Below are 17750 nucleotides of genomic sequence, written 5' to 3'. Positions count from 1 at the left end.
ATAAAGCCAGATGTACAAGGTGGCACGCACATCTGGAGTTCATTTGCAGTAGCAAGTGTGCCCATTCTCTCTCTCTCTCTCGTCTCTTAAATAAACTAAAATAAAATAAAAAAAAAATAAGCCGAGCGTGGTGGTGCACACCTTTAATGCCAGCACTCAGGCAGAGGTAGGAGGATCACCATGAGTTCCAGGCTACCCTGAGACTACATAGTGAATTCCAGGTCAGCCTGGGCTAGAGTGAGACCCTACCTTGAAAAACAAACAAACAAAAAAAGTGGAGAGCAACCACAGAAGGCACTCAACATTGATCTGTGGCCTCCACACACATAACACATATATTGCAGCCCTACCACGTACATGCATGTGGAGAGCATGTCCTTCCCACAGGAGGGGACCCTGGGGATCATAAAGGTGAAAGCCACTGTAGGGCTTATCCCCCTTCAGGTCTATTTGAGTCTGTTTTCATTTGCAGCACCACAGGCAATGGGGTGCACTTCCTCTGCCCCGGGCAGCCCAAGGGCCCCCAGCCCCCATCTCTAGGGGCAAAGATGGACAGAAGGAGGGACAGGTTTCCAGATGAATATATTCATGTGTCTCTCCTGCTAATCACCGGAATGCATTTTCAGGAGAGGTGAGCAGAGGCAGGAGCGGCGGGACTCCCATTAACGTTAACTTTCTTCCAGTGATGAGATTCCAGGCGTGGAACAATCGCGGTGGCTGATGTGTTGTAATCAGTGATGAGGCATGCTGGGAGGGGAGAAGAGGGGATGAGAACTGGGAGGGGGCCGCTGGGGCTGGGGCCCCCTGACAAGGACGAGTGAGACGGGCTCTGAAAGAGGTCAGCCAGGCCAGGAGGGAAGCCTCGCAACACCCACCCCCCCCCCCCCCCCCCCCGCCGCGTCACCGATCGGTTTGAGAGAAGTCCGGTGACTTGCCCGGAGGGGCACAGCTGGAGAAAGCACGTCAGCTGGAGACCTGAGTTCTCCTAATCACCTCCCAGCAGTCCATCCTGGCTGCGAACGTGAGAGACAGAGACAGAGAGAGAGCCAGAGAGCGAGCGAGCCGCGGCAGGCTCTCCCGTCCAACCCAAAGAAGCTGTCACAGTGGGTCCGCCCGCATCACCGGGCCAGGAGCACCAGCCTCCATAAACCACAGCTGACCTGACTATTGGGTGACTTGGCCAGGCAGGGAGAGGGGGTCCTGTGCAGCCACGAGGAAACTGGCAATGCACCCATGAACAGAAAGCCCCAGTGCTCTGTGAACCCATACGCATGCGTGTGCACACACACACACACACACACACACACACACACACACACACTGCCCTGCCACCAGCCACAGTTAACTCTTGGAAGTCTGTTGTGTCTCCAAGTGTGGTCAGCAGAGCGTCCCCAAGCACCTGGTTAAATAAAACAATTTTATCCTGGCGGGGGATGTAGCTCAGGGGTAGAGTGCTTGCTTAGCAGGCAGGAGGCCCTGAGTTCAATCCCCAGCACTGCAAAATATACACATCTATGACCTCATGTCTCTGCCCCTGCCCCTGGCCTTCCCACAAAGCATCCCCAGGGAAATCCTGGGAGCCCTCTATAACAGGTGGCCCAGGTTGGTTTTTTGCCCCTGGTCTAAGTATCCTGGTATGTGTAAGAACTTGTAGGAGGGCTGGAGAGATGGCTTAGTGGTTAAGTGCTTGCCCGTGAAGCCTAAGGATCCTGGTTCGAGGCTCAATTTCCCAGGACCCACGTTAGACAGATGCACAAGGGGGCGCACGCGTCTGGAGTTCGTTTGCAGTGGTTGGAGGCCCTGGTGCGCCCATTCTCTCTCTCCCCCCCCCTCTTTCTTTCTCTGTCGCTCTCAAATAAATAAATAAAAATAAACAACAACAAAAGGAACTTGTAGGAACACTCTGCAGGCCACTCCTGCCTCAATCCATAACGTCACCCCCCCCACCCCAAATAGCACAATGGCTGGAAGCATCTGCCTCCTACATTTTTAAATTTTTCTTTAGTTTTACTTATTTATTTGAGAGAGGAAAAAATGGCAGGTAGAGAGAGAGGAGAGGGAAAGGATGGGCACACCAGGGTCTTTACCCGCTACAAATGAACTCCAGATGCATGCACCCCCTTGTACACCTGGCTTATGTTGGTCCTAGGGAATCGAAGCTGGGTTCTTTGGCTTTGCAAGCAAGCACTTTAACCACTAAGCCATCTCTCCAGCCCTTTTTGTTGTTGTTTTGAGATAGGGTCTCACTATAGCTTAGGCTGACCTGGAATTCACTACGTAGTGTCAGGCTGGACACGAATGCACGGCGATCCTCCTACCTCTGCCTCCTGAGGGCTGGGATTAAAGACGTGCGCCGCCACTCCCGGAGCTTGCTCCATTTAACAGTGATTGAGCACCCAGTGCATACAAAACTCTGCCTTCTGCCCTAAAGAGAGAGAAGGAGAAAGCGCAGGGTCCACTGTGGGAGGGAGAGAAGACACACTGGGAAGATGCCAGGCACCATGATTGTACCTACCAAGCTAGCATTCTGAAGGTGAAGGCCAGCCTGGCCAACTCGGTGAGACCCTGTCTCCAGCAACAAAGAGAAAGAGGAGGAGGCTGCACATGGGGGCGCACGCCTTTAATCCCAACACTCAGGAGGCAGAGGTAGGAGGAGCACCATGAGGTCGAGGCCACCCTGAAACTACATAGTGAATTCCAGGTCAGCCTGAGGTAAAAGGGAGACCCCACCTCGAAAAACCAAACCAAAAAAAAAAAAGGAGGAGGAGGAGGAAAGTGAGGGAACAATGGTTCCAGTGAGGATGACTTCCACAGAAGATGTGTCATGTTGGGACGGTTATGGTTGTCACAGTGAAGGAGAGGAAGTTACTGCCATCTGGTGAGGACCAGACGTGTTGAGTAGCACCCTACAATACACAGCACAGCTCCGGTCCCCACAGTCAGCCCCAGATGTCACTCATGAGAGGCAGAGGAGCCTAAAGGCTGGGGAAACAACGGTGTTTTCAAGGCAAGGCCAGGGCAGGCCTCTGGGATATGGCCATGGAGCAGGTACCCAGGGCAGAGTGTACCCCTTAGCAGGGAATCTCTGGCAGGGGGTGACAGAGGCTGGTGGAGGTGCCCACTACAGGGAAGGGGAGGCCAGGCAGGAGGGTGAGGTGCAGCACAGCCTGGAGGCTGGCAAAGCAGTGAGTGGTTGTCATCAAACCTGTCCCCTAATCTGTAGGAGAGCCCAGGAGCCGGGGAGGCTGCTGGTATCACTTAGACAAGCAATGGGGAGCAGAAGTGAGGAAAAGAGTGGCCTGATGCAAAATGGACCACCTGGGCTCCTTCCTCTCTTGGACAAAAATAAAAAGGAAACCCCAGGGCTAGAGAGAAGGTTCAGCCGGCTAAGTACTTGTCATGCAAGCCTGAGGACCAGAGTTCAAATCCCCAGTGTCCACGTTAATGCTGGGTGGTGAGCATGGTGGTCCAGTGTTTGGGAGACAGGATTTCTGGGGCAAACTGGTTAGCTAAGCTGGCCGAATTGGCAAGCTCTGTGTTCAAGTGAGGGACCTTGTAGATCAACTGAGAGATTGACATCAATGTCCGTCTCTACACGCACCGGAGCATGCACACACATGTGAACATGCGTACACACAACACACACACATCCATCACACACACATATATCACACACACACGAGCCCAGAGCTGGCCTTTTTCCTGCCTGTGTGTGTCTCTGCAAAAGGGACTCCTGACCATTCCAACACTATGATTCTCAAGTAGGGTGACTGCTTCCCACAGACAGCAACTGATAGGGCCTAAAGACTTCTCCTGTCACACCACCTGAGGATACGGGCTGCTGCGTGCCTCTATCCGTATCCCATTGTCCAGGACAGCACTAACCACTGGGAACCATCAGCCTCCAATGTCAATGCCATGCTTCCTTTCCTAACCAGACCCCCGAGCCCTGCCAGCCCCTCTCTCCCCCGCCCTGACAATTTATCCGACAGGATGTCAGACGGCAGCGGTCCCCACCAATGCGGCTCAGCGGTGGTGGCTTAAGTCCGTATTAACTACGTCTCACTAGCTACTGACAGTGACACAGATCAGCTGCTGCTGTCACCGCAGCCACCACATGAAACAAGAGTGTGGGGAAGCCAGTTCATTATCCAGCTGTTACAGCGGCAGAGCAGCTCTCCCAACCAACCAGGCTACTGAAGCCAGCCGGCCGGCCTCCCGGGTGATGGAGCGGCTGCCAGTCCCCTCCTCTCTGTAACCTTGACACGCCAGAGCAGGGCTTCCCGTGCTCACACTGGGAACCCAGAGGGTGGTATGTCGAAGACAATGAGTGGAAATAAAATGTCATATGTTTCCTGCACCACCCTCCACCCCTCATGGCTGCCCAGGTGCTGACGCATACAAAACCAACAGCCACCTCCATCCATGGGGCCGTGATGCTGCAGGTGCCAAGAGTCATACTGGCCAGACCAATGTGGGGATCCGTTTATTGGGTTCTGTCTGCTTAAGAACCTGTTTTTCCAGGCTGGGGAGATGGTTAAAGGGATAAGGGGCTTGCCTGAAAAGCCAAAGGACCCAGGTTCAATTCCGCAGTACCCATGTAAAGCCAGACGCACAAGGTGGCACATGCATTTAGAGTTTGTTTGCATTAGCAAGAGACCCTGGTGCTCCCATTCATTCTCTCTCTCTCTAGTAAATTAATAAAAGAAAAAGTAGTTTTATAGTATTTATTTATTTGACAGAGAAAGAAGGAAAGAGAGAGAGAGAGAATGGGTGTGCCAGGGCTTCCAGCCACTGTAAACGAACCCTATTTATTTATTTATTTATTTGAGAGCGACAGACACAGAGAGAAAGACAGATAGAGGGAGAGAGAGGGAATGGGCGCGCCAGGGCTTCCAGCCTCCGCAAACGAGCTCCAGATGCGTGCGCCCCCTTGTGCATCTGGCTAACGTGGGACCTGGGGAACCGAGCCTCGAACCGGGGTTCTTAGGCTTCACAGGCAAGCACTTAACCACTAAGCCATCTCTCCAGCCCTGTAAACGAACTCTAGATGCTTGTGCCCCCTTGTTCATCTGGCTAACGTGGGATCTGGGGAATTGAACCTGGGTCCTTTAGCTTTGCAGGCAAATGCCTTAACTGCTAAGCCATCCCCCTGGCCCCAGAAAAAGTATTTCTAAAATATCCTGTTTTTCACCTACAGGTTATTCTTGCAGGCTTGGAGCTCAAGCAACCAAATATCACACTTCCAGGTGGTATCTTTAAGGAAAGCTAATTAGGACTCTTGGCACTTGTAACACAAGACATTTTATAATTTTTTTTTTACAAAGCAATTTGCCAACATTGGCTAATTAAAACACTCTGCCTTCCATTGGGGGACAGTGGGAAGAGAGTTGAATCTTCATTTTTGGACATCTGTTGTTAAGGTCGAAATTCTAAATTCCTGTTGCTTCCTGCTTGACCAAGGTCCTTCTCCAGAGGTGGCACTTTGTAGCTTTCATTTTTTAATTTTTAATAGTTTTATTCATTTATAAGCAGAGACCGAGAGAACACAGAGAGAGAATAGAGGGAGAAAAAGGGTGGGCCAGGGGCTCCAGCCACATCAAACAAACTCCAGATGCATGCATCATTGTGCATCTGGCTTTACACGGGTACTGGGAAATTGAACTCAGGCAAGTGCCTTAACTACTGAGCAATCTCTCCAGCCCTCTCTTCATGTCTTTTAACAACCTGCCTAGGAGCATTTCAGAAAAAGATTTCTGCTTTTCTACCCATTGGGGGTCTATAGTAACAGACAACAAGAAAAGGATGTTTGAACATGAAAACTGGTCCACCAAACCAGGGACAGGCAAACTGTGGCTAAAGGCTGAATCTGGCCCTAAGCCTGTGTTTATAAATAAAGTTTTATTGGCACATGACGAATCCCATTTATTTACATATTGTCTTTCATGATTCCCAAGCAGAGATCCACATAGCTGAAGATATATGGCATCTGTACCCTTACTGAAAAATCCTGGGGTCTTTGTGCTGTCTGTATATGTCTATGACACGCCCTCCACCACCACCCCAACAGGACTGTTGGGCAGTTCAGCGGTGACTTGGGAATATTATACACAGAAGGTCAGAGAGAGCTTGGGAAAGAGTGTTGGCCATCTTCCCATGAAGTCTCCCCATGCAATGTTACAGGAGCCGGAGAGTCTGGGAGGCAGGGAAGAAAGGGCAGGGGCTGGATGTGACGCCCATGTCCCCTTCCCAGCTCCTCAGCCCTTGGCAGGTCACCTCAGCATTTCCACATCTTTTCCCTCGTGTGTAAGATGGGGAACAGCACCTCCTTTACAGGGTGGCTGGGTTATTTCATTGAGTTTTCCAAAACCCCCACTGTTAGGCTGAGGAGATTTCTCAGTGGTTAAGGCTCTTGCCAGCAAAGTCTAATAACCCCCAGTTCGATTCCCCAGTACCCTCATAAAGCCAGATGCACAAAGTGACACATGTATCTGGAGTTCATCTGCAGTGGCTAGAGGTCCTGGTATACCCATTCTCTCTCTCTCTCTCTCCTTGTAAATAAATAAATAAAATATATTTTTTTAAAAAAACCAACTGTCAATGCTATCATGTGACATTTCATCCAGTTGAGGACCAACCAGGAAGCCTGACCCCCATTTCCCAGGGTCCCCCATGGGAGTGGAACCTTCATGTGCAGTTGTAGGTGTCCTTCCAAGTCTCACTGCTATCATTAGAAGCCAGTGAAGGCCTCTCGGTAACGGCTGTGGCCTAGACAGAGGTTCAATGTGAGGAAGATTTGAGTGCACACGCCCATGTCAAAGCACTAACAAGTCAAATATTGAGTAGAATATTTCTCCCTTTTTAGTTCATTTTGTAAGAATTTCAGGGCCAGCGACTTACCCACACCCCCTCTCTCTCTTCAGCCTGCGCTGCCTAAGCAACCTGGAGGCTGGGTGCGGAGCATCTCCTTCCCACAGCTAAGCGCTGCCTGCTCAAGGCCAGCTTTCAGGACTTTGTGGATGGAATTCTCAATGGCATGGATGTCTGGGACTGGGGGAAGGGACAAAGGAGTGAGGGCAGAATCAGTTTCTTCTGGGGCCTGACATGTCATAAGGGAGGTTTGATGTAACTGGTTAGAGTGGCCACAACAATCCTTTCACAACGAGTTAAGATCATGTACATGTGTCCAAAGCACATGGTTAGGGTCAGGACCTTATGACATGGGACAGAGAGGGTCCAAGCTGAACAGCTGAGAGGGTCCCTCCAATCAGAGAGTGGGAGACACCTGCAATGGGTGGGGCTGTGAGCTTAGTTCAATCTGCTCTGCTATACTGCCTACTAGAAGCTTCTAAGGGCAGAAGGACTTAGTAGAAAGTGTCTCAGCGACCAGAGACTTTTAAAATTAGAGCATCTCAGGGTTTGGGGACCAACATGAGGATCTGTGAAGCACCACATGTGAAAGGGACTTTATACGTTGTCACCTTGCTCCAAAGCAAGTCTGCAGGTGCAGGTGTGGGTGGGGAAGGGAACCATCGGGCCCAGTTCGCAGATAAGGCAGCTGAGCTGAGCTGTGCAGGGTTTTCACACTGGCATACAACCGTGCTACAAATGAGGCACAGCACGGGGCGCTTATCAAGGTCTGCTTACCTGATCCTCACTCTCTCTGGGGGCCCCATTCCATATGCCCCAAACCTGTCACTATGCATAAGACTTCAAACAACTCAATTGATGTAAAAAAAAATTTTTTTTTAAGCATTTTGGATGATTCAAATATTTTTATTCATTTGTTTACTTATTTGACAGAGAGAGTGTTGGGCATGCCAGGGCCTCCAGCCACTGCAAATGAACACCAGACGCATACTCCACCTTTGTGCATCTGGCTTATGCGGGTACTGGGGAATCTAACCTGGGCCCTTAGGCTTTGCAGGCAAGTGCCATAACCACTAAGCCATCTCTCCAGCCCTGGAATATAATTTTTAAAAAATGTTTACTTATTTGAGAGAGAGAGAGACATGGAGAGGGAGGGAGAAAGGGGGAGGGGGAGAGAGAGTGTGCCAGCCCTCCTGTCACTGCAAACGAACCCCAGAAGCACACCCCACTTTATGCATGTGGCCTTACGTGGGTACAGGAAAATTAAGCCCTGGCCATCAGGCTTCGCAAGCAAGCTCCTTTATCTGATGAGCCACCACATCTCCAACCTGAAGTATAATTTTTAAATATTTTTTTAATTTTATTTATTTATTTATTTGAGAGAGTGCGAGAAAGAGGCAGACACACACACAAAGTGGGCGCACCAGGGCCTCCAGCCACTGCAAATGAACTCCAGATGCATGTGCCACTTTGTGCATCTGGCTGAGTCCTGGATAATCGAGCCAAGGTCCTTTGGCTTTGCAGGCAAACACTTTAACCACTAAGCCATCTTTCCAACCCAATTTTTAAATATTTTATTTATTTCTTTACAAGAGAAGCAAGACACATACACACACGCATACACACACACACACACACACACACACACAGAGAGAGAGAGAGAATATGGGCATGCAAGAATATGGGTGCCAAGGTCTCTTGCCACTGCAAACGAACTCCAGATACATGTGCCGCTTTGTGCATCTGGCTTTGTGCGGGTAGTGGGGAATGAAACCCAGTCATTGGGCTTTGCAGGCAAGGACCTTAACTGCTGAGCCATCTCCCCAGCTCCCGAACTATAAATTTTGATGGTTCATGTAGGAGACGCACCTCTGGGCATGTCTGGTGAGGACCTTTCTTGACATGTGTCACTGAGGAGGGACCTGCATGCGGGGAAGGTGGGCAGCACCAAGCTGTGGGCCGGGCTCCTGCACCAAATAAAAAGGAGAAAAGAGGAAGCTGCTTGCCCTCCACTCAACACTCATGTCTCTCTGCTTCCTCAAGGCGGGCACCACGGTACCAGCCGCCTTGGGCTCCTTCCACCACACCTCCCCTGCCACATAGACCATTTGGTTTTCCTTCAAACCATGAGCTCCAGTACTCCCTCCCTTCCTCCAGCCGCTTCTTGTCCAGTGTTTGGTCACCGCAGTGGGAACAGTAACTAATACAAGTAAATATGCTCTAAGCTTCAAGCCCGTGAGCACTGCTTTCTTGGCCTAAGTTGAGTTTCAATTTAGGGCACTTTCGTCACCCCGTATCCGCTGGCAGTCATATCTCATTGTCCCCGGCCCTGGCCTGGCACTGGACCCTCCTCGGTGTCTACGGCTGTGCTTGCTCATGATCCTTCGTTGTCCCTGGAGTCACACAACACGCGGCCTGTTGCGACTGGCTTCTTGGCTATGACTTAGCGGGATCCTTTCAGGATTCACCCATGCTGCAGGTGTGCCAACATCTGTGGAGAGGCCACAACCAGGAGAAGCCATTGACACGGGCACAGCCACGTCGGCCTCCAGTTAAACCTCAGAGACCGGAGTGGGGCACAGCCCCTCCTTAATTCCTCCTCCCTGCCTGTCTGGGCCTGACCTTGTGAAGAAGACAGTATGTGCCCCCAAACAGCTGCAGCTGCCTCACTCCTACATTGTCTGACCTTGTCCTTCCATTCCCATGTTTTTGTTTTTGTTTATATATATATTTGGTAAAAGAAAGATGTCAAAGCTTTTCTGAGTGTGTATAAAATAAGCCAGTGCTGGTTAGGCGTGGCTGCAGGGTCATCTGAGCCCGTGGATTACCTGACCACAGCTTTCACTCTAGTCTTTGTGTCTGTCTGTCTTTCTTTCTAATCCTTTAGTTGCCCCCCCCCCAACAGGTCAGAGCCGTGTTGTCATGGCAAACATTCACTCCTTTTCCTGGGCAAATTAACAGACCACTGCGAGAAGGGACTGTGCCGTGTCCATCCGTTCACTGAGTGATGGACATCTGGGCTGGTTGCACTTTTGAGCTGCTGTGAACGGTGCTGGTATGAACATCCACGTACAGGTCCCGCTGCACACGTTATCACTCTGAGACAGAGCCTCGGTGCATGGCCGAAGTCGCCTCAACTCATCATCGTCTTGCTCCCACCTGCCAGGGGCGGTGATTACAGGCATGGCTGGTGCATGTGTGTGTGGGGGGGAGGTGCTTGGTGTACTCACATGTGTGAGATGAGCAAGGCAAGAGGATGTGGCATGTCCTCCTCTACTGCCTTTCCACCTTCTTCCTCGAGATGGAGTCTCTCCCAGGACCTGGAGTTTGCGCAGTTTTTCCAGTTAGACTGGCTGACTCGTGAGCCGCCTCCCTCCTCCCCCACCACCGGTGATCCACCTGTTTCTGCCCTCCTCAACACTGGGGTTACAGACACATGTGGCCGTGCCTGGCATGGCACACTGGTTCTCTTTCTTCCCTTTTTTTCTCCCTTGTTTTTTTTTTTTTTTTTTTTTAATGTAGGGTCTCACTCCGGCCCAGGCTGACCTGGAATTAACTTTGTAGTCTCAGGGTGGCCTCGAACTCACGGCGAGCCTCCTACCTCTGCCTCCCGTGTGCTGGGATTAAAGGCATGTGCCAGCACACTCGGTCAGCATCACACACTTTTTAAAATATTTTTCAACATTATCTGTTTATTTATTTGCAAATAGAGAGCAAGCGAGACAAAGAGGCAGATGGAGAATGGGCACACCAGAGCCTCCAACCACTGCAAAGGAACTCCAGACGCATGGACCACTTTGTGCATCTGGCTTTACATGAGTACTGGGGAACTGAATTAGAGCTGTTAGACTTTGCAGACAAGTGCCTTAACCACTGAGCCATCTCTCCAGCCCTTACACTTGTTTTCTTTTCGTTGTTGTTTGTTTCTTTTGAGGTAGGGTCTTACTCTCTAGCCCCGGCTGACCTGGAATTCACTATGTGGTCTCAGGGTGGCCTCGAACTCATGGCGATCCTCCTACCTCTGCCTCCCGAGTGCTGCGCCACCACGCCTGGTTTAAAATCACATTTTTATCTCTTTTATGAATGACTCAAAGAAAAGTGAGGCAAGCATGCTTCTCAGTGAGCGGTATGCAGCTGTTTGTTGGTGCTGTGGAGGCCCCGAGGGCCAGAGTGGATAAAGGAGAGGAAGAGCAGAGGCGGCTCCCAGGGTGAGGGTCGGGGGATGGCACTGAGAACTGCTACGGCAGGACGGACTGGGACGGTGCTTGGCTTTTCTCCCACTCAATACAACACAGGCTGCTGAGGGTAAGACCTTCCCCGAGCTGGGGGGGGGGGGGGCAGGAGTAATCCCAGTGCTCAGGAGGTACAAGAGGAAGGATCAGGAGGTCAAGGTCATCCTCAGCTCTACAACAAGTTCAAGGCCAGCCTGGGCTACACGAGACCCTGTCTCAGATAACAACCAAAATTCAAAATGAAAGGCACTACACAAGGTACAAGTGGTTTCACACTGACTACTCTCTCAATCAGTACAAAAAGTCAAGCTGGGGCTGGAGAGATGGCTTAGCGGTTAAGCACTTGCCTGTCAAGCCTAAGGACCCTGGTTCGAGGCTCGATTCCCCAGGACCCATGTTAGCCAGATGCACAAGGGGGCGCATGCGTCTGGAGTTCCTTTGCAGTGGCTGGAGGCCCTGGCGCACCCATTCTCTCTCTATCTATCTGCATCTCTCTCTGTGTGTCTGATGCTCTCAAATAAATAAATAAATAACAACAAAAAAAGTAAAGTTGCCAACCATGTCAACCACCTCTCTCTTTTTTAAATACTTTATTTTTATTTATTTATTTATTTATTTATTTATTTATTTATTTGAGAAAAGGAAAGAGGGAGGGGGGAGGGAGAGAGAGAGGGAGAATGGGTGCTCCAGGGCTTCCAGCCACTGCAAACGAACTCCAGATGTATGCACCACCTTGTGCATGTGGCCTACATGGGTACTGGGGAATCGAAACAAGGTCCTTTAGCTTTACAGGCAAGTACCTTAACCACTAAGCCATCTCCCCAGCCCAGTCACCTCTCTTTTCAGGGCCTCAGACTGGGGATGATGTACAAACCTGGGAGCAGGCTAAGGGAGAAGCAAGGATAATAACAGAGAGAATTCTAGAGTCTACAGAATCAGGAAACACCACCACTGCGATGGTAAGATGACCACTGTGACACAAGACACGGTGGGTGCATATCCACTGTCCTTTCCTCTCTCCTCCCGACTCAGGGCTGAAACCTTGCGGGCAATCAAGAGTCGCCCACAGAGCAAGAAACACACGAGCTGCTCTCCTATAGAGAACAGACTCCGTCTTACAAGCAGCTTAATATCTAAGCATCTCCCCCAGTGGAGGACACCCCTTACAAGGTAGCAGGACTAGGCCTGGAGGGAAAGAATTTAGCCCATGGACTTGACAGTGGGTCTCTGAGAAGTGCCCTTAGGATAAGGCGTCAGGCCCTGAACTTGGCCACCTTGGCCAGCAGATGGCGACATGGTCCTGTAAGGGTGCTAAGCGCCTCCTGGCCACGAACCCACTAGGACAGAGGACAGCTGTTCCAGCGCTGCTAAACACATCTGCGAGTGAGAAACGGAAGTGCGTGGGACAATGGAGTATTTACAAATACCACCAGAAGCTGATGAAACCTGCAACTGGCTTCAGGTCCACACTCCGAGTCAGCCCGAAAGGAAGACACTGGTGGGCAGGGGAAGGAGGGGGGAACTTACAACAATAAGCTCGATGCAGTGATTCCCACATAGCAGCCGCTGAAAACAGTATTATCATCCACACGTTAAAACTCCTATGGTAAAAAGCTGGGGCGTGGTGGCGCATGCCTTTAATCCCAGCACTCTGGAGGCAGAGGTAGGAGGATTGCCATGAGTTCGAGGCCCCCCCTGAGACTCCATAGTGAGCTCCAGTTCAGTCTGGGTTAAAATGAGACCCTACCTTGAAAAAACAAAACAAAACAAAACAAAACAAAAAAACAGTGAAAGTAACTCAAATGCCCACCCACAGAGGACATCTTTATGTATGTATGTATGTATGTATGTATGTATGTATGTATGTATGTATATGGCACCAAACAAATACCCGCTGAGTGAGCAGGGGAGGCATAATTGTGTCATACCCCAGGGGCCACAGACCATGATCCGGAGAGTCTGACCTCAGCACTTCTGACATCTGGGACAACAGGTCTCTGGAGCGTGCCATCCTGAACACCGTGGGATGCTTGGCAGCCTTGCTGGTCTCCCCAGGTGCCAATGGTGCCCCTCCCACATACTCCTGGGGCAATCAAACCATCTTCAGACATGGCCGAATGATTTCTTGGTGGGTCAAAGTCTCCCTCCAGCTAAACGCCATTGGCTGACACCAGTATTTTCCTGGTTCTGGGAACAATCTACAATCCTAGAATGTCTCGCTAGAGGACTTCATGTGTCACCCTGTTTTTAGTTTTCACAGGTGGGCGCACAGGCCCAGAAACACAGAGATGCGGTGGAGCCAGGCGACCCCAGGAGTCAGGTCTGCTGTGGTGCTCCGTGTAACACACTCTTCTCTGGGTTTGAAAACCAACCCAGAGCTCAGCACCTCCAAGGACTGAGTATTGGTTGCTAGCACAGCTCAGAGGAGGGTGCAGAGTGGTGCAGGTGCATAAAAGTGCTTCTCTGAGCTAGGCGTGATGGCGCACGCCTTTAATCCCAGCACTCAGGAGGCAGAGGTAGGAGGATCACTATGAGTTCAAGGCCACCCTGAGACTACATAGTGCATACCAGGTCAGCCTGGGCCAGATTGAGACCCTACCTTAAGAAACAAAACAAAACAAAAAGTGCTTCTCAGCCACCATTCTTTGTCCCCCGGGATGGCTGAGCGGACATGCCTACATCTTGTCTTGTGCAAGGCAGAGGCAGAGAAAGTTAGGGCCAAGAGATTATGACTCAACACCGGCAGTAAGGCCTGTTAGCCAGGTCCTGGGGATACAGTCCTTGTGGCCTGACCCACCAGATGGCCTCCCCATACACACAGACAGTCTTATTGTTTCCTGGAGAGGGAGCTGGCCACACCAGCCCCATTCAGTACAAGGCGCAGGTTGGCAATGAAAAAAAAAAAAAAAAAAACCTATGCAACTGGTGCCACCAAGTGGCACAGACAGCAACTGTCAGCGTGCATGCCAGCCGCACTGTAGCTCGGCCTCGTCTGTCTTCCCCTGAAATCGCTTCTGCGGGTTCGGCGGAGCTGCTGCCCTCAAGCCCCGCCGAGGCTGCAGGGGAAAGCCAGGGCTTTAAGATCCCATTTGACTCACTCCTTAGCTCCTCGCAGTGCACAATCAGGTCAATGAGCTTATTTACGTCAAGTCAATTAGCCCAGCCAACTGCCAAGTCACTGCAAAACTATTGGTCTTGTGTGGGCACCAAGCAGGCTACAGGCAAAACCCAGGCAGGTTTGGATGGCATGGATGGAACCCCAGGAATTCACCCTGAAGGGTGCTCAGTTCCACACCCACCAGGGAAACTAAGCTCAGCACAGAGGGGTGTGTGTGTGTGTGTGTGTGTGTGTGTGTGTGTGTGGTGATTTGTCTGTCTTTGAGAAGAGTATATCGTGCCAGTCAGTACCAGCCAGGAAATACCAAGAAGAATTTAGGGACACCTTCACATACTGAAGTCCTTCGAAATCCTAAAAATCACCAGATATGGTGCTGGCAAGAGTCGAGTGCTTTCTGTACAAGCATGAGGACCCGAGTTAGATCCCTAGAGCCCGTGCAAAAATGGCAGGAGTGGTGATAGGTGGCCACAGTGCTACCACTTGGGGAGGCAGAGACAGGAGGACCGCTGGGGTTTGCTGGCCAGCTGGTCTAGCTGAATCAATGCGCTCTCGGCTATGAAAGACCCTATTTCCAAGAATAAGGTGGAGAGTAACTGTGGAAGACACCTGACCTCAACCTCCTCTGCTTCCCACACACACACACACACACACACACACACACACACACACGAAAGAAAAAAAAAATTCCAGGTGGACCAGGACCTTGCTGGAGCAGACCAAGTGTGAGGACATCCAGACTACCTGAAGCTCAGATCATCTCTCCACAATCCAGGAAGCTGTCCACAGAAGTTCCCTGGGCCTTTTAATTTTTTTTCCCCAAGATAGGGTCTCACTGGAACTCACTCTGTAGTCCCAGGCTGGCCTTAAACTTATGGCGAACTTCCTACCTCTGCCTCCTGAGTGCTGGGATTAAAGGTGTGCACCACCACACTAGTTTTTTTTTTTGTTAGTTTGTTTTTGAGGCAGGGTCTCACTCCACCCCAAGCTGACCTGGAATTCGCTGGGATTAAAGGCATGTGCCACCATGGCGGCTGGTATTTTTATTTTATTTTATTTATTTGAGAGCGACAGACACAGAGAAAGACAGGTAGAGGGAGAGAGAGAGAATGGGTGCGCCAGGGCTTCCAGCCTCTGCAAACGAACTCCAGACGCGTGCGCCCCCTTGTGCATCTGGCTAACGTGGGACCTGGGGAACCGAGCCTCGAACCGGGGTCCTTAGGCTTCACAGGCAAGCGCTTAACCGCTATGCCATCTCTCCAGCCCTGGTTAATTTTTTTGATGCTTACATTTAGTAATTTGCTGGAATAGACGAGCTTAGGAGACATGGAGTTTCCCTGATTCTCTTAGCTCTCCCAGAACAAAGCAGCCAACCCTTCAGGTCAGCTCAGCACAGCTCTGACTGCAGAAAATGTCTGGAATTTATCTGTGAAAAGCAAGACATTCCCCATTCCCCACACTGAACAAAATCAGACAAGGAGAAAGGACACAGAACTGCATAGCCAAACTCACGGGCAATTACTAACCTCTAACTGGGCCTCAATTTTCCAGGCAGGATGATATAAATAGAAAGTGCACTTTCTTGCTCGGGAATGAATGAGCTGTGACTGGATATAATCAATCTGCTAGGAACCCAGTATTTTTAAATGACACATGCAGTGGGATTCCACGTTTATTTATAAATACAAAATACCCATTAGAATGGAGAATACTGGCAAAACTTTCCACTGGGACCTTGGTTATCTTTGGAGGGTTAGAAGCCTAATTTGACATCTCCTTTGGTTGAGGTGCCCAGCAAAGGCCTGGGTAAGAAACACAACATGTTCCAGGCACTGGGGTTAAGCCCACCAAAGTAACTCGGCACTGTTAAGGGCAGCTGTACGGCACAGTTCTGGCCTTCCTTGTCACAGTGTTTTCTCTCAGGTGCGGGACAGCAACATGTGGTAAACTGCACCCAGCAGGGAAGTGTCTATGGAGAATGGGAAGACAGAAAATGGTTGGCCTGGGTTGGTATCTTCAGGTTGGTCTGAGGACCATGGGGCTCCCGATGGCTCACTGCAGAAATTCCAGCCCACATCTGGTGGCCAGGAGACAGCTCTGTTCCCGTTTTTTTTTTTGTTTTGTTTTGTTTTTTTTTTACTCAGCAGTGGGACCTTCATGTAATCAAAGGCAGAATTTTGGATCGGTGGCATTGCTTAGCAATCACTTTCAGTTGACAAGTGAACGCAGTAAAGCAGGAAAGGTTAATTTACTCAAGATCAAAGCAGGCGGGGTTAATTTACTCAAGGTCGTGAGCGCCCGGGCTCACCAGCAAACCGAGGACGCTGTTCTCAGATCGCATGCTGCTGTTTTACATACCCGCTACGCATGAACGCACACACATGCCCCCGCACACATGACACCATCACGCTTCCCATCCAAATCACCATCAACGGAGCAAGTATGTATTCAGGAAATTATTTGATTCCTTTTTTTTTTTTTAGGTCAACGATTTAGCATATGGCCTGGACCTTGGATTTGTCCTACCTCATCAGCCTCCCAAATGCTGAGAGAGACTGGGACTGGGGAGCTGGCTCAGTGGCTAAGGATTCCCTTCTGGGACTTACAGGCAAAAGCTAGAATGCATCCATACGTAAAACAGGACACACATGCGCGCGTGTGTGCATGTTTACATTTGTTTATTTTTACTTGAGACAGAATGAGAGAATGGGTATGCCAGGGCCTCCAGCCACTGCACACGAACTCCACGGGCATGCGCCACCTTGTGCATCTGGCTTGCATGGGTCCTGGGGAATCGAACCTGGGTCCTTTGGCTTTGCGGGCAACCATCTTAACTGCTAATCAGTTCCCCCAGCCCTACATTTTTTAGTAACAGGAGTGGCAACAGTCTGGAATCTTGGGCCGCTGACGTAGACTCGTCATTTGAAGGGGACCACCTGCCTGCATGTGCTTTCTGACCAGAGGCCACACGCAGCACTGCGCAAGACAACCCACTTCCAAGACTGACATGCTTTGGTCCCTCTGCCCCATAGCAAGTACAGTCTCAAGATACAACTGGTATAGATTATTTGTTAAAACTATGTTTCAACAGGTGGTTTTAACTGGCAACTTGTCTTATGTTTGGTTGTTTGGTAGGGTCTCACTATGTGGGCTGACCCTGAACTCACAATCCCCCCAACTCAGCCGCCTGTGCTGGGATTAGTCACGTTGTCTCTACCCTGGCCAACCTGATCTGTTGCTGATAGCGTTAAAGGCTGTACTTTAGACACGTGGCTGAGTGAAACCCAATGCTGGTACCCAAGGCTACAGTCACCCCATGATAAAACTATGCCAAACATACACCCAGGCAGAATCTGGCCTGGAAGGCAATGCCAACACACCACAGGAATGAGGATGTTCCAAAAGAAAGCACTTGCTTTTATTCTGACCATTTACGTAAATGATGCATCATAAAAAGTAGAATGACTACTTTCCTTTTTTAAAAAAAGTATTTTATTTTTATTTGAGAGAGAATTGCCATGCCAGGGCCTCCA

The 17750-nt window shown here is 50.3% G+C and overlaps 1 protein-coding gene across 1 annotated transcript in view; it reads right to left on the bottom strand.

Moving 5' to 3' along the window:
- Positions 1–207: 207 nt before the first annotated feature.
- Spring1 (SREBF pathway regulator in golgi 1) overlaps positions 208–17750 on the bottom strand; it is a 44838-nt gene continuing 27295 nt past the window's right edge. Inside the window, exon 6 of the transcript XR_006633156.1 lies at positions 208–747. The gene's annotated coding sequence lies outside the window, so the exon portion shown is untranslated. The remainder of the gene's footprint in view (positions 748–17750) is intronic.

Source organism: Jaculus jaculus, chromosome 13 (assembly GCF_020740685.1).
Source record: "Jaculus jaculus isolate mJacJac1 chromosome 13, mJacJac1.mat.Y.cur, whole genome shotgun sequence".
NCBI classification, from domain to species: domain Eukaryota; kingdom Metazoa; phylum Chordata; class Mammalia; order Rodentia; family Dipodidae; genus Jaculus; species Jaculus jaculus.
The sequence above is the reverse complement of the archived record's forward strand: the minus strand, read 5'-3'. Positions and strand labels throughout refer to the sequence as shown.